Source organism: Equus asinus, chromosome 20 (assembly GCF_041296235.1).
Source record: "Equus asinus isolate D_3611 breed Donkey chromosome 20, EquAss-T2T_v2, whole genome shotgun sequence".
Taxonomy (NCBI): Eukaryota; Metazoa; Chordata; class Mammalia; order Perissodactyla; family Equidae; genus Equus; species Equus asinus.
The window spans coordinates 57127343-57152108 of record NC_091809.1 but is presented as its reverse complement, the minus strand read 5'-3'; the positions used below and the strand labels follow the sequence as shown (position 1 = coordinate 57152108).

At 35.1% G+C, this 24766-nt stretch overlaps 1 protein-coding gene across 7 annotated transcripts in view; it reads left to right on the top strand.

The window, feature by feature from the left end:
• GRIA4 (glutamate ionotropic receptor AMPA type subunit 4) overlaps nucleotides 1–24766 on the top strand; it is a 364116-nt gene that overhangs the window by 138207 nt on the left and 201143 nt on the right. The window lies entirely within an intron of this gene.

Below are 24766 nucleotides of genomic sequence, written 5' to 3'. Positions count from 1 at the left end.
GAATAACAGTATATATACATGTATATATGTGAATATAAATATGAAATACACACAATATGGAGCTGTTATGTAACTGCTATAGAAGCTCCATTATCTTCTGGCAATAAGACTCTTACGTCATTGCTACATCATCCTTAACATGTGGCTGCACTTTAAGCTCCTTGGTGGCTACTTCAGCTCCTATCAGATCCGTATTACAGTCAACAGGAAGGAGTGGAAGGGAAATAAAACCACACCACATCTCTACCACACAGGTTATTTTACACATGTAATTACACATGCAATTTTGTAGAAAGGTTATATTGACCTTCTAGACTATGTTGCACAATATTACATATTTTTCTGTTTTCTGAATGAGTTTGCATAATGTTAAAATTAGCTTTTCCTCAAACGTTTGGCAGAACATGCCTTAAAATATTTAAGCATGAGGTCTGAAGAACTTTTTAAACCATGCTTCAATTTCTTTCATGATTCAGAAGCTTATTCATATTTTTCATTTCTCCTTGTCTCACATTTGCTAAGATACGTAAAATACGCTAGTATGAAGTACTTAATGGATTCGGGCATAAAACAGGTTCTCTGTGATACTAATTCTTTGGAACTTTTTAGAACTTTCATGTCCCAGTGCATGGCTAATTTTAGTAATATTTCATGAAGTCTTAAGAATAATATTTACTTTCTATTTTCTTAGTTGCCAGGTTCTATATAATCCTTATATGTTTTTGTTAAAATCTTCTGTGTCTTTATTAAATTTCTTACTACCTGATGTAATTGAGAGATCTAAGTGGAAAGCTCCTTTTTTTTTGAGGAGCATTAGCCCTAAGCTAACATCTGCTGCCAATCCTCCTCTTTTTGCTGAGGAAGACTGGCCCTAAGCTAACATCCATCCCCATCTTCCTCTACATTTTTATATGTGGGACGCCTGCCACAGCATGGCTTGAGAAGCAGTGAGTAGGTCTGCACCCAGGATCCCAACCAGTGAACCCCAGGCCACCAGAGCAGAATGTGCGAACTCAACCACTGTGCCACTGGGCCGGCCCCCGGAAATCTCCTATTTTGCTCATAGAATTATCAATTTCTTACTGTATTTCTACAGATTTTTGCTTTATATGTGACATATTTTAATATAAAATACTTTAGAATTTTTAGTATCTTCCAGGGAAATTGAACCTTTTTATACTATGTAATGAAACCCTCTCTCCTTAATAGTGCTTTTTTGTCTTGAGGTCTATTTTTTGAATATTACCATAGCCACCCAAGCTTGCTTTTGGCTTATCCTTGTGATGTCTATCTTTTGCCATCTTTTTATTTTCAACTTTCCTGCATCCTTATGGGCATATCTTTTTGACATCACAACTGCCATTACGCATTGGGTAATTTACTGCGTGTGTTACATATTGAATTCTCCCCAAATCCAAAGGCAAGTAAAATTATTATCCCATTTTATTCCTGAGACAATTAAGACTTAGAAAGTTTAAATAATTCACCCAAAGTCACATAGCAGTCAGTGACAGAGCTGAGACTCCGTTGCCTCTGTAGTCATCAAACTCTTGCCTTTAATTACTATGTTAGACTAGACTAAGAAGAGTTTACTTTATGTTCATTATGCCTTCCTTAATGAGGGAGGATGATCTATGCCAGGGGTCAGCAAACTTTTTCTGTAAAGAGCCAGATAGTAGATACTTTAGGTTTTGCAGACCATATGCTGTCTGTTGCAACTAGTCAACTCTGGTGTTGTAGTGAAAAACAGCCATTGATAATAACAGAAACGAATGAGCATGTCTATTTTCTAATAAAACTCCATTTATGGGCTCTGAAATTTGAATTTTACACCATTTTCATGTGTCATGAAACCTTATTTTATTTTGTTTCCCCGTCTCCCCTCCAAATATTTAAACGTGTAGAAACTATTGATACCTTACCGGCCATACAAAGGCAGATAGATGGCCAGATTTGGCCCATGGGCTATAGTTTACAATATGTGTACATATTCCCATTAAAAAACATTGTGTTGTTTAATAAGGTTAATTTGTGTTAAATTAAAAATTCGCTAATGTCTTAGAAGGAATTCTCCAATTATATGGGTAAATGGAGTGTTACTGCACATGTATGGGTAGATACGAGTAGATATATTCCCAAGATTATCTCTTACTCCTACTCCTTTGGGAAATATTAATATTTAAACTCTGTAAGACATGAATAAGATTTTCCCTGATAAATTTTTGTCTAGAGTCACAGTAAAAATTTTTCTGACAATTATTTTCTGGGTGATTTTTGCCTCTAATTAGTTCATAACTAGGATAACCTTCTGATGTATCACAACATTAGCCAGGTCTCCATCCTATGTCGTACCAGCTTGTTTTGTAAATATGTATCTGTCACAGATATTTGTGTTTGCTTTGTGCACTTTTCACATCGTAGCTCACCTCTATGCTACATGCTAACAGATTATAGAATAGCAAACAAAATGGCATAAAGAAATATTTGAGATCAAGGTGGAGGAGCGATTGTTGAATCAAATATAAGGACCATGTCTGACTGTGTGGTATGTGCATGGTGCTGTGCTAAGTTGAGCAGGGGATTGAAATGCAAAATAGAAATAGCACATGGGTAAATATCAAGTTCAAAGTAATAGAAAATTCTAATGCTTTTAGGGGGAGGATAAAAAGAGTCTGAAGAAAACAGGATTTTCTAGAAGAAATGAGAGTAAGAGAAGAGGGCACTCCAGCTACAGCAGGTAGCACAAACCAAGGCATGGAAGTGAAAAGTTCATGGAATTTTGCAGATGCTTAGAAGTCTGATTTGATTAAAACCTTTGGCACAAGGGATTTACAGGGAGGTGGAAGTTGAGGCCAGCAAGGTGGTTGTGATAACCATGTTTCATTAAGAACTCACTAGGGTTATGTGTTGGCCGAATGCCATCATGTGTTTACTTAAGCTACATTTTAAAACTCCTAAGAGAGTTCGGAATGTAACTAGAATCATCAGCTCATGGCAGAATAGATAAGATCTACTGAACAGATGGAACAGATCAGAAGATTTTAGTATCTAAACACAGTAGTCGTTGTCATATAAAAGATTGCACTCTTACCATTTCCAAAGTTTATTTTAAGGGTTTTATCAGTTTTGATAGATGCCAGATTAAGATCATTGAAAACAAGCATTCTCCTTCTACTAGAAGAAAACAGCAGGAACACCCATCTTTATAACAGTCTGCCACTTTAATTCGAAAAGTAGAGAAAAGAATATTGTGGCAGATATTGCTTTCTGGGTTTTTACATTTTTGCCTACTTATATCCTGCCAAAAAAAGATTCCATGTCATGGGGTATTTTATGTGAGTGCACGTCTCTGTCTTTTTCACTTCATTGGGAATCATTTAGCTCTTTTCATATGAATTTTAGAAAAAGATATCTAAGAGGTACATTTCTATCAAGTCTAACTTAGGGAAGATTTGAACTGTGACTTACTTAAAAAGTTCTTCTACTTGTAAGTATCTTACAATACCCCCAAACACAACCTTAAAAGGACAATTCAGAAATAGACAATAAGTGGAGTACGGAATGAAAACTGACATTTTGTCACTGGTATATCTTAAAGAGATTATTTTTTCTGTGGTTCCATATTAAACTTGATGATCTGTGTTAATTCCTATGTACAGTTCTTATCGGAAATGTATGTTATTTGAAGCCTTTCAGTTATTTCATTTTGTGAATTTTATATTATCTAAGTTTTCATTCAATTATTTAAGAAACAAATGACATATAGAATCATGAAGTCCACATACCTATTAAGTTTAAAAAATACTCTTCTAAAGTAAATTTATATTTGGAGGATTTCTCCCTCTCCCTTCATCCCCTGAAAATCTGTACTGGTTTACACAGCAACTACAGGTAGTGTATTAAGGAGTTAGCAGGTTTTAAATGGCCCTGGCTGCTCATCTAAAATGACAAATTTGAGAGTGAGTTGTGTTCCTCCATATTAAGCATACATTGCCTTTATATTACTGTAGTCGGGGAAAGGGATGTTGTTCCTGAAAAGAAGAACAGGGGGAAAAAAGACTTAAAGAAAGGGAATTTTTATTTTCTTAAGAACAATCTTCTTAGTAGCACCTGGACTGGAAATTATTGTTTCTTGTCTAAAAATATAGAAGCCAGGTAGGCTTATCCTTACTAGATGCAAGAGACTTATTTTTTTTATTTTTTGGTGAGGAAGATTGTCTCTAAGCTAACATCTGTGCCATCTTCCTCTATTTTATGTGGGATGCTGGCATAGAATGGCTTGACGAGTGGTACTAGGTCCATGCCTGGGATCTGAACCTGTGAATTACAGGCTGCTGAAGTGGAGCGTGCCACTGCACCACCAGGCCAGCCCCCCAAGAGACCTATTAAAGATGTGCCATTGTCAGAACAATGCCAGTACTACCCATTGGGCTAGATGTTATTATAGACAAGGAGTTGAACCCCCAGAATTATGTGACCAATGGTGCCTTCAGTCCTATGACTAAGCGGAGTATATGCCCTCAGAAGGAGAGGACCATTAAAGCAGTACAACTTTGAAAAGTAGATTCAAAGAGCATCCCAAGTTAGCAAAGGCCATGAAGCAGCTGAACTCAGTACAGATAACACAGGGTGCAAAGTGGAACAGATCATGGAATTGTCATCGTTTTTCTGATCCAACATAGGGAAATACTCCTATTCAGGACTGTAATTCTGTACGGAAATGTTTAAATTTAAAAGACATAGAGTAATGTTTTTGAAAATAGCAACAGTAGAATTGCATCATTGATAGCAAAAGTTAAGATACTGAAAATTCATGTAGGTTAGACAAATCAGAGTGAGTTTAAAGACATGCTGGGGCCAGCATATTGCTAAAGAAATCGCTGATGAGAAAATGAGCTGATAGGTGGAATCGAATGTGGAATGGATGATGTTGAAGTGTGTAGACAGGACAAAGTCTGACAATGGTGCCCTTGGGCACATAATAGCTAGAATTTACCAGTTACTACAAAATCTTCATAGGTCTGAAGATTTTCACTCCTAATCTCTAGAAAAGGGGTCAGCAAACTACAGCCTGTGGACCGAATCTGGCCAAAAGTAATTTTTTATAAATAAAGTTTTATTGGAACATAGCCACACTCACTCATTTATGTGTCATCTATGGCTGCTTTCGTACTACGATGGCAGAGTTGAGTAGTTACAACAGAGATTGTATGGTCTGCAAAGCATAAAATATTTACTTCCTGACCCTTTACAGAAGCTTTCCAACACCTGACTTAGAACCTTCATTGAAAATTGATTACTTCAATAGAATCACCTTAGGTGAAAAAGATTCTGAAGTTTCTGTTTGTTCTGTGTGTGCTTTCATAGCTAAGTAGATCAAATTTCCATAATACAAAAATATCTTTTAAAAATGATTCATAGAGCCAGCCCTGATTGCCTAGTGGTTAAAGTTCTGCACACTCCGCTTTGGTGGCCCAGGTTTGGTTCCTGGGCACTTCTGGAACCACATTTCTGCCAGTCACCATGCTGTGGTGGCAACTCACATAGAACAACTAGAAGAATTTACAATGCTACACAACTATGTACTGGGGCTTTGACAGGGGGAAAGGAAGAAAAAGGACGAAGATAGGCAACAGATGTTAGCTAAGGGTGAACCTTTCCCAGCCAAAAATAAAAATATTTATAAAAGTAACTCAATAAATATCTGTGAAGTTAATTTCAGCATCTATGAGAGTGTGAATATGGGTACCATGGAAAGCATATTATGAATCCACAATCTCTTGAACATAGGTGCTTGCACCTAATATATCGCATTCCTGACCTAACAAGGTCTTAGTTTTCATATCTTTTACAATAATGATGAAATATTCCTTTCATTTACTAGATAAATGGAACTCAAGCCTTTCTAGTTAAAGAATAATATTTCCCATTTTTGAGGGTACCCTACAGTCATAGGCCTGATCAAAGCCCCTAGTGTAAAATATCAAACTAAGGATTGTGCTAAATGTCAACTGTTTGTTTGCCTTTACGCATGAGAGGTATCCATGAGGGGAAGAAAAACTTTTCCCAAAGGCATCTTAGCATTTAGAAGTTTCCATGGTTATGGAAATAAAACTTAAAATAAAATAATGTTTTCACTTATCTAGAGTCATATTTAGTTTGTTGTTGTTGTTGTTTTATGCTGTATTGTATTTTAGCTAAGTAATAGATTTGGACTTTGCAAATTAAACTTGGAATTGTATGTAGCCACAATATTTTTAATGTTATAATGAATTTAGACTTATTTCCAAAATCCTAATTGCATCCATGTATATGGTTTAGTTTTGTTTGAAGACTTCCGTACTTACTAGCTCAAATAAAATGTAGACCAAAAGCAGAGACACCATTTTCTCTAATCTGGATTATTACCATAGCCCTTAACTGACTTGTCAGCTTCTCTCCTTACCGCATTCTGTGTCTTCTCAACACAACAGCCAGAGTGAAAATTCTAAAACAAGCAGATCATATCCTTCTGCCCAAAGCTTTTCAGTGGCTTCGTAGCTCGCTCAGTGCAAAACAAAGTTCTTATCATGGCATGACAGGCACATTCCATCCTCTGGGCCTTTATAAATCTTCTTTGCTCTGCCTGGAATATTCTTTACACACATGGAAGAGGACTTCACTCTCACACGTCCTTCAAATCTTTACTTAATGTCACCCTCTCTGACCACTCCATTCTTCATTCTAGTGTTCACCATTCTCGTTTACTGTTTTATTTTTCTCTATAGCACATTTCAACACCTTACATTCTGTATATTTTACTTACTTAACATAGACTTCACTACAACAGGGTGTTTTGTTTCTTTATGCACTGCTGTACTCCCAGGGTCTAGAATTGTACCTGGCACATGGAAGATGCACCATACATCTGTGCCAGATGAAATTTGGTAAATGAATTTAAAAAATGGGCAAGATTAATGATGAAAGCAATAAAGGACCGGAGCATGTGCAACCATCTAATAAGTATCACAGCTGAGGGTGGTCTGGAGTTCCTGAGGTCCAGGAGTGAATGACTACCAATGCTTGGTATCTAGGACTTACATGAAATTCATGGAGTATGTGACATCCTTGTGACTTTTAAGTTTTTATGCTTGAACAAGGAAAATATTCTTTTTTCTTTTAGCACTTAACAGTTGGTGACTGTATAAATAAGATGTGGTATAGTATATTCTTAAAAACTTCTAAAAGAGGGAGAAAAGAACTTTAACATGTTTCATTCTAAATTCACCAGGGTTAGGCATAAGCCCAATGTATTTTTGATAACTCTTATGCATGTTTTGGATACACAAGTATATACCACAAAATGCAAATGAATAAAAGAAAACTATGAACAGGGGAAAAGGCTGATCATAGTTATTAAAAAGTTACTGTCAAGTGGTGTCTGAGATTCTTCAGGAATTTATAATCTAATAACAATAGCAGGCACTTATATAGTGCTTCCATGTGCAGGCATGGTTCTAAAATCTTATTTCATCTTCACAACATTCTGACTTCGGTGATATTATTTAAATTTTACAGATGAGAAAACTGAGGCTTATAGAGGTGAAATAACTTGTCCAATGTCATACAGCAAGTAAGTGGCAGATCCAGTCTTCAAATCAGGACAGTATGACTTCAAAATCTGTGCTCTTAACCACTACATTATGCTACTAAAGAGGACCTCCACCATTAATTTGAATCAGAGATAGCCAAAGAAGACAGCAGAGTAAGCAAGTTCTAGACACCTAATATATATCACTCTGCAGCACTGGGCAATCCCAACCATTCCTGAAAGGCTCAAAGAAACAACCAGTCACAAATCCAAATATTTCAGCTTTAGAAATTTATTTCGGCATGGACATCTGAGTCCTGCAGCTGCTGTGTATGGTCTTTTGTGTGGTCACAGGTGTTGGCTGTACTAATAGAGCACATAATGGAGGGTGACAAGGCAAGCACAGTGGGGACTGCCAGCCCCAGGAGGTAATGCCAAGTTTACTACTGAAAGTCAGACATATGCATGTGCCAATTTTTTTCTAAATGCATTTTGTTGAAGAAAAACAAAGTTGTCTGCTAAACAACATCATCTGTGGATGGATAAAAGATGATATTGGCATAAAAAATAGTAGCATTAGCAGGCTTAAAAAAGTAAATTTGGTTTAAAAACTGGAGACGATAGAGTGATGAAATCAGACAGTTACCTCAAGGAATGACCACTTGAATACCAACTAAACAACAATCAGAGTCTATATATTTCAACTTTAGAAAGTCAAAGTGTTGCTTAGGTTTTCATGTTAAATTCTCACAAAAAAACAAAAAAAGAAAAGAGAAGAAATAAATCACATCCAGCACCTTTAAAGAGAACAGATTATGCCTGGTACTTTCCGTGAACAGGAGCTTCAATGGCCATAATTAGTGATGCTTTGGTGAAAGGGGCCTAGAGCCTTCCTTGTATGAGTTGAGTCATTTCAGTTGAATTAAACAAATGTTTGTGGATGGTCAGCTATGGGTACTATGCTAGACAAGTGTATGCATAAACTATAGATTTTTCTAACAAAGAGAAAACAGAACACAAATCACTTTCATAGAAAGTACACTAGGTAATAACATAAGAGAATTACAAACATTGAGATTCAAAGGAAGAAGGCCCCATATCGGATTCAGGACTAAGATGGGCCACAAGTAAGAGGTAGAATTTGAATTAGTGCCTAAGAAATTAATGTAGACTTTCAACTGGAGGACAGAGAAGGCATTCCAAGGAGAGGAAACTGAATGAGTAAAGGGGAAGAGATGAGAAGGTAAGTTTTACCATGGTGGAGAGCTGTCCACATTTTCTGGAGTGTAGGCTAAGTAACCTGAGAAGCGTAGAGTCTAGTGAGGGAACTGTGAGTTAAGGGGACAAGGACTAGGTCTTGTTCTGACTCCCCAGACCTAAGTCAATGACTGACATATACTAGATGTTTGATTAATGTTAGCCGGGATGAAATGGCAAGCCTTTATGCAGGACACCATTACGCAACATAAACCATCCTCTAATTGAGGCAAGATCATGCGGAGAAGTCAGATCTAGAGGGTTAGGAGAGGCTTCAGGAAGGATAACATTTGAGCTAAGTAGATCTTAAAGGCTGACTAAGAGATTTCTAGATGAAGTAGGGGAAGAAGGGTGTTTCTTAGAGGGAACAGTGTGTACAAGAGTATGATATGTTATGCAGATGGTAAGTAACTCAGTATGGCTCAAGAAGAGAGAGAGTGGGAGATGACTGGCAGGGAATATGGGGCTGATGTTTTGGACAGAAGAGAACAAATAGTCCGATTGTATATGCCCTACCTGAGAATTTGGATTCCGTGCCCTAGGTACAGGGATGACAGAAGTCAATTTAAAGTAGAGTAGTGACATGAGAAAAGTTTATGCTTCAGAAATATAACACTAAAGCAGGATGGAGATTGCACTGGAGGTGGTAAGATTCTGCAGGCGAGAGAAAGTAACCAGGAACATTACAATGTAACACACAAACAAGTGAAAATGAGCATAGTAACAATCTATATACATAAATGCTAAGAAAGTGTCAAGTACATGAATCATCAGAGTAGGCTGCCTTTAGTCAAAATTTATCATTTGGGATTTGGAGCCAGATTTTATTTTAAAGGTTTTTCTGCCTATTTTAACTTAAAAGTAACAAAAACGAGATATAGACTAGACATTAATTTAACTCATGGATTCCTACTATATATTTCAATATGTTCTAAAGATGCTGGGAATAATATCAATATATAAATGTTCTTTATGTCATAATACATCTTTTATATTATTATTTGGTGTATTTACATGATCCATGTGTGGAATATGGATGACAAAGTGCTCTAGTTTGCTATGACCTCATAATGCATCTAGCATCCTGATGCAAGGAGAGTGTAACCTGTGATGACACCTTGCTTGTATTCTAATGTCCCTATTTAAGGACAGACTTTAGTTGGGAGGGATTCTTCTGATTTGGTCATTTACCTCTGTAAAATTTTGAAATTTTATAAAGAAAAAAATCATTCCTTCTCAAGGCCTTTATTTAATATATGAAATGTGCTTATCAATATCATTTTCTATCTACTGATGGGATATATTTGTAAAATTTTGTATATTTTCCCATTTACTTTGTCTATATAATTTGTATAAATTAGATAAGTTTGGGTACTTAGTCACATTTTCTCAGCCAATTCCCCATTTACCCTGAATTTATTTTATAAATTTTCATTCATGGTTTATGAATATCCTCCAACTTAACGTTAGTTTCTACACAAACCCAATCATCCGATTTCTTCCTGTTTCCAGGCTGCCAAGGAGTCGTGGAGAAAGAGAGAAAATGGGATCACTTGGTTCTGTTACAAACTTACCTAGGCCCTCCCTCCTCTAAGCAATTCTTCTGTTTATCCCTAGTTAAAACCCCATTACTTTCCCCAAAGCCCTTATTCCAACTGTTTTTCCGGTTTTCACAAATATCAAGCTGGACTTTTTCTACTCCCTTAATTCTCTAGAGATCAGGGTACTTTCGGTGAGGCCGTGTAACATGAGCTCCCTCCATATCCTATCAAGATCAAAATGATCTGAATTCTCATCCATTCCTCCTGTGTTCTTTCTGCCTTCAAGAAATAGCTCTTACCTTCACTCGAGGCTAACCCTTCAAATGAGCCCATGTTTCTCTCATACTCAAAGATGTTTCTCTTTGATATCTACACTCCCTCTTTGACCTTCAGTTTCTCTCCCTCTGTCTACACAAGTGACCCAAAATTTCCCCAAACTATAAACAAACTCTTAGCACATTTTATAATCTGAACTCTCTTGAGTCACTATGCTAAGTCTGTCATCATCACATTCATTGAAACACAGTCTACAATGTTATTCCTACATCTTCACCTTAATATTTTGCAATTTGGGTTCTATGTACATCCTCTCTACAGAATTTAACCTCTTCAAAAAATAACCTTCAGCTTTCCAAACACAAAGATATTCTTGATATGTCATACTCCTAAATGCTTCATATTCTTTATCTTCTTAAATTCTTCTTTGATATCTGACAGTATTTTGCATTAATTTTTGAAACATTATATTCCCGTGATCATCTTCAATACTCTGTGTTCTCTACCTTATATTCCTGGTCCTAAGCATAAGTATTCTCCACATTTGATCTTTACTGCTCAACTCTGCTCTCTCAACATTCTCTCTGGAGCCATGCTATTTTTGCCATTGCTCTAACTATAATTTTGATCTGAATTATTCTGAACTCTATCTTTATGTGAGCTCATGCTAAAGCTTCAGACACTTTTTTCAAACAAGTTCTTGTAAAAAGATATAGTTAACCTTTTTTTGATAAACCAGATATTGATTTACACAGTTTGTATATATTAGCTAATTCTTAGGAAATAGGCATTGAAATATTTAGGAGTAAAGGGTTAAGATGGATGCATTTTGCTTAGAAAAAAGTATGTATTGCCAATGGAATAAAGACAAGTCTATAAATATCTAAATAGATATAGATATATCTATACATATTTGTGTATTTGTTAGCATAGAATATTAACAATAGATAAATTTCTGTAAAGGGTATAAGGGTCTTTCTTGTATTATTTTTATTCTTAAAGCTTTCAAGAAGTTAAAATTATTTCCAAATAAAAATTATAAAAATGTGTGGGATGGAACTAAAGTTGTACTGAGAGGAAATTTCATAGCTTTGAAGACATTTATCATAAAACAAAAAAACCGAATACAAATAAGCTATGCTTTCAACTCAAGAAGCTAAAGCAAAAGACAAGTATCATAGGTCCAAATTAAACATGCAGAAAAAAATTAAATAATGCAGACAAGGTCAGAAATTAATATACACGATTCACAAGTTACAGGGAATTATCACCTACCTAGTCATTGGTGAATAGGCCCTCATTCCCTCCTCCACCTCCCTCTCCTTGTCCTCTCTTAATGCATTTTCTTTTTAGAATGATTGACTTTATGCTTTCAATGTGCTTTTCTCCACGTTTGCTATTGAAATTGCACCTTCTTTAAAGTACAAGGCACTAAAAGGTATCCTGATGGAGAGACATGACCTAGTTTGGAAATGGAAGAAAACTTTTTTGGAGACCGTGATGTGAAAGCCATGATTTAAAGGATGAATAGAGATTCTCAAGGTGAAAGTGGGGGGAAAGTAGAAGAAAGAGTGCATAACAATTTAGAAATAATAAAGAAAAATGGTCATTCTCAAGAAAGTAAATGAAGTCCAAAGTAGGTGCAGCAGAGGGAGAAAGAAGAGACAAATCTAAAAGAAAAATGGCAGTGGTCTCCCCCTCAAAGTGGACTGAGCAACTATTTAGGAAACTAACAAAGAAAATAGCAGGTGTACATTAATTTCATATAAATCAAACAATTAGACTCAAAAAATTTCAATGAACCAGTTTTACAATAATTGAATTCATAATTAATATCAAAAGCCCTGATGTTTATCCATGAAAGAATACACCAGATTAACATAGAATCAGAAAGCTATAAAAATACAGAAAGAGTGAAAAATATTACTCGTGGATTTTAACAGAGATAATAAATAAAAAAATATCGAGGATTTGCATAATACACAATGCATTTTGTCTAGGAAACGAAAATCATTATGAGAGAAAATACATATATACATTTTTTTTTTTTTGAGGAAGATTAGCCCTGAGCTAACATCTGTGCTCATCTTCCTCTATTTTATATGTGGGATGCCTGCCACAGCACGGCTGGACCGTGGTTCTGGGTCCATACCTGGGATCCAAACTGGCAAACCCCAGACCACCGAAGCAGAGTGTGTGAACTTAACCACTATGCCACAGGGCCATCCCTGAAAATAGATATTATTTTATTTTATAAATTTTTCATGGAACGTTGATAAAAATAGTCTATACTTTAAGTCAACATGTAATATAAAAATAGGTTCTAAAAAATAAAAATTATAGGAGCCATATTTGCTGACATAGTGGATGAATAAATGTATACTAATAGTAAAAACTTAAAGAATACAAATCAAAGTTCATGAAAATTCATAAAATAAAAATATGAAAAAAGAGCTTGTGGCAAAGAGGAAATCAAAAATTTAATGTCAGGGCCAGCCCAATGGCGTACTGGTTAAGTTCACATACTCTGCTTTGGTGGCCCAGAATTCGCCAGTTCATCCTGGGCATGGACCTATGCACCTCTCATCAAGCCATGCTGTGCTGACGTCCCATATACAAAATAGAGGAAGGTGGCCACTGATGTTAGCTCAGGGCCAATCTTTCTCACCATAATATATACACATTTTATTATATAAAATCTATATATATTTAATGTCAAACAAAAATAATAAAAAGAAAACAAAAGTGATAAAACCTTAAAGATGAACTGGAGCTGTACTGACATGTAAATTACAGCCTTAAATACTGTATCAAACTCTACTATGTATACAGTAAAAACAGCCCAGAAAAAAACATGAAATAATAAAGATAAAAGCAGAAACTGAAGAAATAGGAAAAAGTATAAATGTTAGTTTCAAGAACTGGTTTCTTCCAAAAGGCAGATATGTTTTCATTCATCTGGAGGTAGTACTAATGTTTGAAGCTAATGAAAAAATTTAACAGAATTTTGGCTGGTAGGAGATAGGTTGACAGGAAGCAGATGCCTCTTTACCAGATGTTAAAATTTATAAGGCTAAAATATTCAAAATAAACACATCCCTGAGCCAAAATATGTAGATATAGCAATAAATGAGAATATTATGTGACCAGTCACCAAGTATATGAAATATTTTCACCCTCATATTACTCAACTAAAATGAAATACTACACACATCAAGTTAGAAAAGATCTTTTGCTAATAATGATACCTAGCTTTAACAAGGGTTTGGGAAATAAGCCCTCTTAACCACTGTCCATGGTAGTATTAATTTGTACAAGTTCTACTGTACAAATTCTCTTGAGGAAATGTGACAATAGAAACCAAAGCCTGCACTCAGAACTTCCACTTGCTAGAATTTTTCCTAATAAAATAATCTGAAATTTGCATGAAGACTAATACTATAAATGCAATGTAAATAAGGCATATGTTTATAATTATTTAATAAGAAAGATGGATTTTATTTATTGAATACTACAGCACATACCAACATAGAATCTTATGAATAATATCTAAAAATTCTGTCATAAAATTATTTTTCCCATTTTAAAGATAAAGAAACTAAGAAAGCTTCCCCAAATCATATGACTACTAATGAACGAATCAGTGATCCAAGACTTGTGTTGTCTGACTGACAACACAATGAAATCTGCTCACTTAATCATGCGGCTAAGATTTTCATAATTATATATAACAGCAAGAAAACATGAACCCATTAAATATGAAACACCATGATTTAAAGTCATATTGTATCCACATACTATGTAGAAATGAATAATCATGTTTTAAGAATAGATCAAACTTGCCTCAACATTAATAAGAAGAAAAAATTAACTGGGAAACAAGTATATTCTCTGTGAAATACACATATGGATAGACAGATGATAGAAGAGAGAGAGAGAATTGATTTATGAACCAGATAGCCTACATGAATCCCAGGTCTACCACTAACCTCATAGAGTTTTTGTTTAAATTCAGTGACATAATTCATGTAAATTGTTTAGCAGAATGCCAGGCATAGAGCAATGCTCAATAAACACATACATCTCAGATGTCAACTGGACTCTCTCTGATCCCTGAGGGCTAGATAAAAGTTTTTTGCTTTGGAAAGTCTCAAGGATTTTCAAAAAACCCTAGGACCTTATGATTTTCTGGGCTCCCGCATTCCACATGCCCTCTCTTTCCATGTGGCAGAGAGCCAGATGTGAAACTGTGCCCTCACGAAACATTTGTGAGTAGATTTTACCAAAATGCTTGGGGTTGTGGAGAGAGGTAACATCAGGCATCTTTGGCTTGAAATAATAACTTCCTTCTTCCTCAAAAAAGTATCTCTAATTTCAAAATCACATTTTAGACACACTTATACCAAAATTTTCAGCTACCACCACAGCAGCAGAGGGTTCTCGTGGTCCTGCATCCACGATATCCTTTTTCATTGGGGCACAACAGTGTGATCCCTTCGTGGAGGCTATCATGCCAGTCAACACCTAGCTCATAAACACACACACACACTCATGCACACACACCACACATTCAGAGGTTATACATGGAAATCATATACCAAACATTAATAATGCTTATTTTTGGAATTGAGATTATAGGTGATTTTAGTTTTTTTCTTTATCCTTGATTTTATAATTGTTCTTCAATGAACAGATATTGCTTTTTTAATCAGAAAAAAATAATGTTTTAAAAGAAAGAGAGATGGTACCTAATACATTTAAGAAAATATCCTATCAAAATGCTTGGTTTTTTAAAATGGCCATTTAGTATATGATTTAATTAGCTAGAAGATTTTATTTACATGGAATAATTTTTGAAAAAACAGATAATGGCAGGCAAATGACAGTATTAGAGTGTATTGCTCCCCATGGAAATGAAACATTCTATTTAATATTCATATATCTCATCTTGCATTCTCATATTTTATTTAAATAAAACCTATCTTCATCTGATTAAAATAAGTTCCCATTCATTTTAATACATAACTATTCAGGAAAATGTTTAAAGTTGTTTCAGTGGTACCCAAAGTAACATTATTCAAATAACATCTTTTTAAAATTTTTATGATTCCAAATATCATCAAGATGAAACCCAAGTTCATGGAAATAGGAGAGAAAGACTGGAAAAGTTCAGCTCCTTGAGTCCATTCTACATATTAAAGTGACAGCCTTTCATCACAATCATTTTAACCGTAAGAGTAATGGATGTAGAGTAGCAATCTCAAAAGTCTTACTTTTTCTCATTCTTCACTTGAAAGTAACAGAAAGTGATGACAGCTAGCCTGCAAGGGTGCTTTGCAGGTCCCAAAGGTCAAAATTACAAAGAGGCCCTCAGGAAGGGAAAGAGACTGAGAACTGAAAAGCCACCGGGCCAAGCAACAGGATGCTCTTCTGCTTCATTCATGTTTTCCGTCATCCTTCCCTATATTTCAAGGGAGGGTCAAAGACACTGCTCCAGAGATACTGAATTACCAGACTAAGCCAGACTGCACTAGGTTAGATCCTCTTCGTTTTCCTTCCAAATTTCTATAAAAGAGAATTCAATTGGCCCCGATTTGGTAAGGAATTCCCCTTGTCCAAACAAGTAGACAGTGGTCTCCTTACATGTAGTTTTCACTCATGCTTTTAAAAGCCTTCTAGATTTGTTGCCTAACATCAATTCATTATAAATTCAGGGATTCCATCTTATAGATTGAATGTTTGAAAAAGGGGATTATTATGTGCCATATGCAGATTCATAAAGATAATTTTTGGCAAAGATGTACAAATCTTTGACAAATGTCTTTCTAGTTTTAGTAAGCAAATATAAATAATAGCTTTAAACCACTAAGTAGAAAGGGCAATATTTAAGACACCAATCCAGCAGAGGAAGACATTATTAAAAATCTTATCTAGGGGCCAGCTTGGTGGTGCAGCAGTCAAGTTTGTGCTCTCTGCTTTGACGGCCCGGGGTTTACCGATTCTGATTCCAGGTGTGGACCTATGCACTGCTTATCAAACCATGCTGTGGCAGGTGTCCCACACTTAAAGTAGAAGAAGCTGAGAATAGAAGTTAGGTCAGGGCCTATCTTCCTCAGCAACGAAAAAAAAAAAAGAAGAAGAAGAAGAAGAATAAGAAGAAGATTGGCTTCGGATGTTAGCTCAGGGCTAATCTTCCTCAAAAAACAAATTCTCATCTATATTACAAAATATAGATCTCAGCATGTATTTATATGATCATAGTAAGCTATTTATAGAAGAATAATTTTTGCATTTATGTAAAATAGCCCATATTTATGGATAATGCATTTCAATTCAATAGTAGTTATTTGAAAGCTATGAAATGTCTTCTCTCAAGGAGGCATCAACTACCTCAAAGAATTGCTTAAAAGTGGAAAAGTATTAGAATAATGGAATTACAGAGCACCGGCTAGTCCTCAAAGAGATGAGTGCCTCAGGTATACACTGAAAGGCTGTGACAGTAGCCTCCTCATGTGTAGTCTTCCTCCATGCTTTGAAAAGCCTTCTAATTTTTGTTAACTAATATTATTTTATTATTGGGAATTTACACTTTACCACCAATGAAGAACAAGAAAAGAAAAGCCAAGATTATAGAATATTGATAAAATTGACATGTGGTGGAGGTTCTGTTGTTTGGAGAAGAAAGAAAGGCAAGAGACCTGAATAACAAAAACACGAAATATTCCAGAGACCTAGGGTCTCTGATAATCTGATAGGTTACTTATAATTTCCATTTCGTAGGGAAAGAGTATTATTCAACATCACAAACTGTATAGGATGGATTTCTGTCAAGAAGGTCTGCAGTCACGGACACGGATTCACAGGTCATCCACTCTACTGTAGAAGAAATTTAGCTCACAATTCAAATTCCACTTTAAATGTGTCCCACACAGATATTTGAATCTTATTTCATTTTTAGGCATTATATACAAAGAAAAGAAAACTATAAACATTCCAAAATAAAAAAAAATTTAATGTGGATATATACTGAAGGGAAAAAATTGTTATTGTTGAAAGTTGAAAGCCTCACTAGGAATAACGTCTCTTCCTTTTTGTTCTTATTGTTTCCAAAATGAGGTGTGAATTTGTATTAAAAGCTTTACAAGATGAAATAAAGGAAAAATAAGTATAATTATAATTCAATAATAAGGAATCATACACTTTAGTCTGCAGGGGCTTGGTACAACTCAAAACACTAACATTCTTTGCATGCCTTCAAAAAAGGGAAGCATCTTATTTCTACAGATTTGCACAATTTAAAGAGACCAAAGAAAAACAGCAGGCTGCTGCTTTGCCGTCCTTTACTTTTAGCACACACATATCACAACTGAAGTTCAAACTTCAACTTATGTCAACATCATCTAATTCATGTCATCAGTAACCATTAAGATTCGATTCAAGTTAAAACAGTAAAGGATAAAAATAATCAGTTGATTTTTAAATCAGTTTCAAAATGGATCCTATATTCAAATTGCTGGTAACTGCTCATCTTTATTTGTACTGATTTAATTAGAAGAATTTTACGATTGGCATTTGTGTCTCCTAAATTTAATGTTTGCCACAAAATCCTTTGGAAATGTTAACAGTCAGACATGATGCCTGTTTTCCCCCATGACCCTTTTCTATCATTAATTGCTTCCCTGGTGTTTCTACGGGACCACCGTACAGCCTGAAACTCATCACACAGTGCTCCCATTACTGTGTGCAGGGACTCGGACAGGAACTTCTCAACTGTGGGTCCTCTGGTTCTTCTCCTACCTTTATTCATCTATGTAAATACTCCTGTTCTTCTCCTTTCCCCGATTTACAGTCTAAATTTTGTTTTTGTCAGAGACGAAGTTTCTAGATAAACAAATTGCATACCTAATTTCTTTTAATTTTTGTTTCACAATTTCTCGGGTACATAGCATCTTATATCGGTGATTGTTTTGTTGCTCGTGAAAAGTAAAGTTAATGCCTCTATATAGAAATTATTTTAGTCCCTAGAGAAAAAGACAACTGTTTTCTCACGGGTATTCTTTCAACTTATAGCTAGGTGTAATTCAACTCCCAGTTCTTTTAAAAATCCCTTGCAATCCCCCACGGGAATCATACAGGCAGAAATACACAGTGTAACTTGTACTACATCTAAAGTTCTTGAGAACTCAAGGGTAAATCATAGCCACGTGGCCTAGAAAGAGTGGTTAGAAACAGAATCGCCCCCTCCTCTAAAAAGGAGGCATTTATTTCTTCACTGCAGGTTTATTTTATAGTTAACAAAAGGGTATTTGGGTTTTTTAGGAATTTTTGCTTAAAGATTCAGAGGAGACAGTGCTCTTCTGTTAATTGCAAAATAAACAAATCTGAAGCAGAAGATGATGCCTAGGAAACACACACTGTGTTTTCCAAAGCACAAGATGAAAACTTGCCAACTGTTTCCTTTGCTGATTTTAGGACCTTTTATGATCAGGTCATGAGTGGTGTATTTGTGCTGAGCCTGAGCTCTCTTATCAGTTCCCATACAAACAACTCTTGACCCGCACAGTTTAGACTTCTTTCCCACAGGGAAGCTTATCTGGCCTGTGCCTCATTCTCTCAAGGATTGTTCTAGATATTTAATAATTAGCCTCACAAATTCATCAGTGCTAACTTTGTAACGGATGATTCTGAGTAAATATGAAAACTACCACCACATGTGTTTGATGGTAACAGTGTTTCTTAAAAACAAAATTCCATATCTCAAAGTTTTCATACTAAGAAATTCTCGAGTTTTTGAGAATTTTTAAATATCTTTTATTACAACAGTAACAGAAAATTGGTAAAGGCTTATTAGAGATCCCCTCATAACCCAATAGTGCATGATTTCAATGTTTCTGTCAATGTCTGAATTTTTACTCCATTACACTGCCATCGAAGCATAATGCAAAGTTATAGGGTTAAGTTTTTAAGGTGGCATTTCTCACATTAGGATTCATGGACTCCTGAAGGTCTCCAGGTATTCTTTCAGGTCTGTGATTTCTCAAGATTGAGAAACACTGTCTTAGCTTGAAAACTGAATGGAATGGAGAAAGTAGGGGTGTGAGTTGAGGAGCTATTGTAGGAAAGCTTTGAGTCCTTCTCAGATCACACCAAGGAACTACCCACTCCTCCTCTAGATAAGCTGAGATTGTTCACAAACAGGAAGAGCAAAGCTGGTGTGATATGGAAAGGTCAAGGGTGTTGGGTTCAAACAGACCTGGCTCAGATTTGGGTTTTGGCTTCGGCACTTACTGGCTGCTTACTCAACTTTCTAGATCTCAGGTAGTGCTGAAGATTGAGTCAAATAACAGAAGTAAAGTTATATCAACACTCAACTTAATACCAGATACATGGTAGCTGCTTAATTAAGGCTATGCACACTTTACTCAGAAATTAGCTTAAAACTGAGGTCTTCTGACACAAAATCCTATGCTTTTATCTTTATAATTCTGTGCTTCCCTAGGAAAAAATCAAGAGTAAAATAACTCAGGGAGAAATGTCTTTTACTATGTCTCTTTCTTTTTCCCACAATGAAGAAAAGACAATATATGTATTATGTTTATAATTGCAGTGGATTAAAAGGCATTTGAATCACCTAATAGGAACAATTTAATGTATGTTCTTCCCAAACACTTGGAAAAGTTTAAATCCAAAATCAAGGGAACACAAAGTCACACAATCTCTTCGTTTCCAGAGTCACTTTCAGTCGTAGCCCCACACAGCTGTTACACTGGGAATTATCCAATTGCACACAGATAGATCTCTTTCCATTCATTCGGATAATTCTGAATTCCTTTCAGAGGAAGCATAATGCCAGTGCAGAAGTATAAAGACTCAATAACGGTCATCCTAAGGAAGGATTCAACCAACTAGAACAGCTGCTCATCAAAAATGTTGCAAAGCTTCCTTTCTCATCCATATGTTTCTTCCTGGCAGTTGAAATTTCCAGTTATATTGGATACTTTTTATTCAGATATAATATTAAAATATTTTCTGAATTGTGCTATTCAAAATATGCCAGACCTTGAAACAAAAAGAGATAAAACTGCTTCTGGTTGTGTGTGTGCGTGTGTGTAAAAATCTTACCAATTTATTACATAATTGAAACTATAAGGTATAAGGTCAAGACACAAAATAATTTGAGAAAATGCACAGGCATCCAGCTCCACATTACATAACTATGTGAAATTGCGTTGAAAGAGATTAATCATTTAAATGTTGATTTAGACATTTAGCAAAATTATTAGAACATAGTGAACTTGAATGCAAGCCTACCTGGATTTACGTCCTGACTTTAGCTCCTATATCTATGCGACCTTGGGTTGCTTATCTCTCTGTACCTCAGCCTCACATGTCAAATGGAAACAATAATACTACCTTCCTTATACAGTTGTTTTGGAAGATTAATTGAGCCCTTCTATGAAAGTTGCTTAGAACACTGTCTGAGTCGTCATATACACTATGTAAATTATAGTTGTCCTTATTAGTATTACTAACGTTATCCCAGAAATTTATCCCTAAATTGGCTTGGTCAACTAATTACAATACAATTTGGTGGTCGTGTAATCAGGATTAATTTGGAAGACTTTTTAAAGCATTTCCTATAGACATGTCAACATTTCTATAATTTACATGCAGCCCACATAGATAGCTATTAAAAATTTGCTTTTGTTAATAAAGTATTTAATTGAATATTAATTCTTGTATATAAGCATTTCACTGTTTAAATGGCACGAGTGCAGGAGTCTGGCCCATCTTACTCATCTTTGTAACCCTGGTAATTAGCACAGAGCTGGGCATGTGTGGGCACTCAGTCAGTATTTGCTGAATGAATGAGAGCTATTTAGTAAATAGCAGGATTGGCTTAGGCTTCTTGATATTTCTTATGCTTTTTTGTACAAATCACCTTTTCTAGTGTACCAACCAACTATCAATTTTCATTGGTAAATCATACAGTCTAAATTTTAGAAGTATTTCTTGCAAACAAAGGTCTAACCACACTCATTTTGCTGGTATAAATAAGATCTGTGTTGTTAAAAAAAAAAGGGGGGGGGGACTGTTAAAACAAAATATAACCTCTTTCGCAAAGAAAAAGTAATTTTTTTAAAAGTCAACATCACTTACTGGAAGGACTAAAGCAGTGATTCTCAAATAGAGATTCTGACTCAGTGGATATGGGGTAGGGTCCAGGAATCTTCAGTCTTAGGCACCCTAGATGATCCTGAATACTATACTTTGGGAAACACTGAAGTAATTATAATAAAATCTAACATGTATTGAGTCCATGCTTAATGCTCTCGTTACTGTCTAAATGCTGTATCAAGATTAACTAGTTTAATACCCCAACACACCCACATGCCAGAATTCAAACCCAGGCAGTCTGCCTCCAAAGCTCATGTCCTTGCTATTGTATATTGGAAGATATTGGGCTCAGATAATCAGTAAAATCAGCTAGTCTTTCTGAACTTCAATTTCCTCATTTGAAAACTAAAATTTATTCATTTTGAGTGAAGAATAATTGAGTGAAATTCACCAATACATATTGAAAGTGTTTTACATGTACATACAATGTATGTATGTATTAACTATTGCTATTAGATTGATCAGTTATATCAATCTGAAAGGCAATAAATTTTGTTTCTAAGAACAAATGGAGAATAATCAAGATATTACAAAAAGGACAGAGTTAAAAAAATGATAAATAAATAGAATCTTCATTAGGATTGATTTAATTTACTGCCATGAAGTACCAAAGGGACATAAATTGTTTCTTGGAAAGTTATGACTAATTATCGCCATCAGATGTTTCTAAAGCATGAATTAGGCATGTGCTGATATAGCTTGCTCTGTAGGTATTTTTCAAATTATAGTCCTTCCCATAGGAAACTTACAACATCAATCAAATCATGCTCATATCTTTAAGGTCATATGACAACAAAAAGTTGCTTGTTTCATATTTAACATCCAATAGCTAGAGTCTTTTAACTGCTATCTGCCTTTTACTCTAGTACTAAAGTGAAATAATTGAAATTAAAGGAAATAATGAAGAACTCTTGTCAGGGATATCAAATAACTAAGATAAAAGTATCCATGCCTAGGACGAAATACGTGCTATTGACCAGCAATTTATGACAATGTTTCATAATATATCAATGCCCTAATCGTGACATTTATGATCACATTATTGACTTGAATCTTTTATTACAGTGGGTTATCTCAAGTCACGATGGAACTGAAACGATAAATTGTTTCCTTTTAGTTTCATTCATTGTAACGAATTTCAAAATCTAATCATTTGAGCGATGTAGATTTTACTTCTCAATATATTATTGATTTGTGAAACATTTATGTTTATTATGCTTGAATTTCTCCTTATGTGGATTTTTTAGGTGAAAGCTTAGTAAACAGAATCCAAGACTAGAGTATAATAATTCTTTAGTTCGTTTGTTTAACCAAAATTGTCATGTGCTGGTGCTGTATCATGTAGTGTGCTAGATTCTGGAGATTAAATGATAAATAAGATATAGTACATAATCTAGTCTTTCTCTTCTAATTCAATAGGTCAAAGAATCTTGCCCACAGGCATGGTCTTTTATTAAATGAGGTTCTTTTGCTTTTCTGTAAGGTAAGCTTAAAAGTAATGTTGCTATTACTCTGCAGGAGAAGCTCTGTTAGAATCTTTAATCCACAAAACAGTGGTTTTAATTGAACCACTAGCAATTCCACTGTGAATCAGACTGTAAACATGCTGTTAGTGTGCATCTTGGACTTTCAGAAAAGAGAAATGGACTCTCTCACGCAAAGAGAGAAATCTCTTTCAGGGAGGAGGTAAACAGAAAACTATCAGAGCCAACACTCACCCTGTGGAGATGGAGGCATTGTTCTCTGACTTGCCCAGCTTCTCCTCAAAAAACAGAGCTGGAAAGCTCTCTTTTCCTTAGTGCACGTTTTAAACATTACAGTAGTTTCCATTCCTGCCTTTCTGGTGAAAAGAACAGAGAGGCTCTAACCTGGTAGTTCAGGCCAAAGACGATTAATTGAATATCGACCTCAGTTCAATTCCAGAACTGTTCAAAATCTATTTTTCTGTGTATAAAGGAGTCTAAAGGCATTCGACTCTATGATAAGCTCATACTCAAAATAATTAACAAATGTTTATAAAAAGCTTTATAATGTAAATTTGAGCCAACATAGTAAATGAGCAATGGCGATTATTTTTCCCCAATCAATTAAAAGTACATAAAACCCCACTGTTTGTGTGGGGCTGTATGAGACCTCTGAAGCATACAGAAAACATGAAACATTGTCCTTGTAGTCAGAGAGTTTGGAGAAACCTAAGACAAGGGAAGCATTTTGTAAACAACATAAGATAGTCTGTGAGAGAAAGAGATTTCTATACATCAAGCTATACTACAAGTTTAGAAACAGGAAAGCTCATAAAGCCTTGGGAGAATCATGCAAGCGTTATTAACATCATTCAAGTTTAATATTTTAAAATGTTGCTTAAGTACTATTTGTTTATAGAATAAAAAGATGAATTGTGGCAGTGTCCTTATTTTGGGTTTTTTTGTTTATTTGCTTCATTATTTGTTTTACTAGCATTAGCACTGAAAATATAATGCCTTTACAATAATCTTCTATTTAATGAACAGGAGTAGATTATCCATTACAAAGAGATTCTCCCCCCAAATCAAAGAAAGAAAGGCACGCGGTATTAGTTCATATTTGATCAGTAACACTAATACTGAATACTATTGTTGACAATAAAATAATATCCAATAAAAATATTGAAATTGAATGACTGTATCCCCCAAACAATTATTTTAGAAATTGCAATATGCTATATTACAAAATCACATTAAAATCTTCTAAACCAACCCATAAAATTCTATGTGCTGGCTCTAAAATTAATAGAATTGAGATTTTTCTACAACAACATCACTGTTTCCTTCAATGAGCAGCTGCAAATATCCATGCAAATTAATGGTAGGAAAAGAAAGGCTTTCCACTTTTAGTAAATATCTCTAGGACTGGTTGGATGAAAAACTAGAAATTGAGTACTTAAATAAGGACAATCTATTAAAGC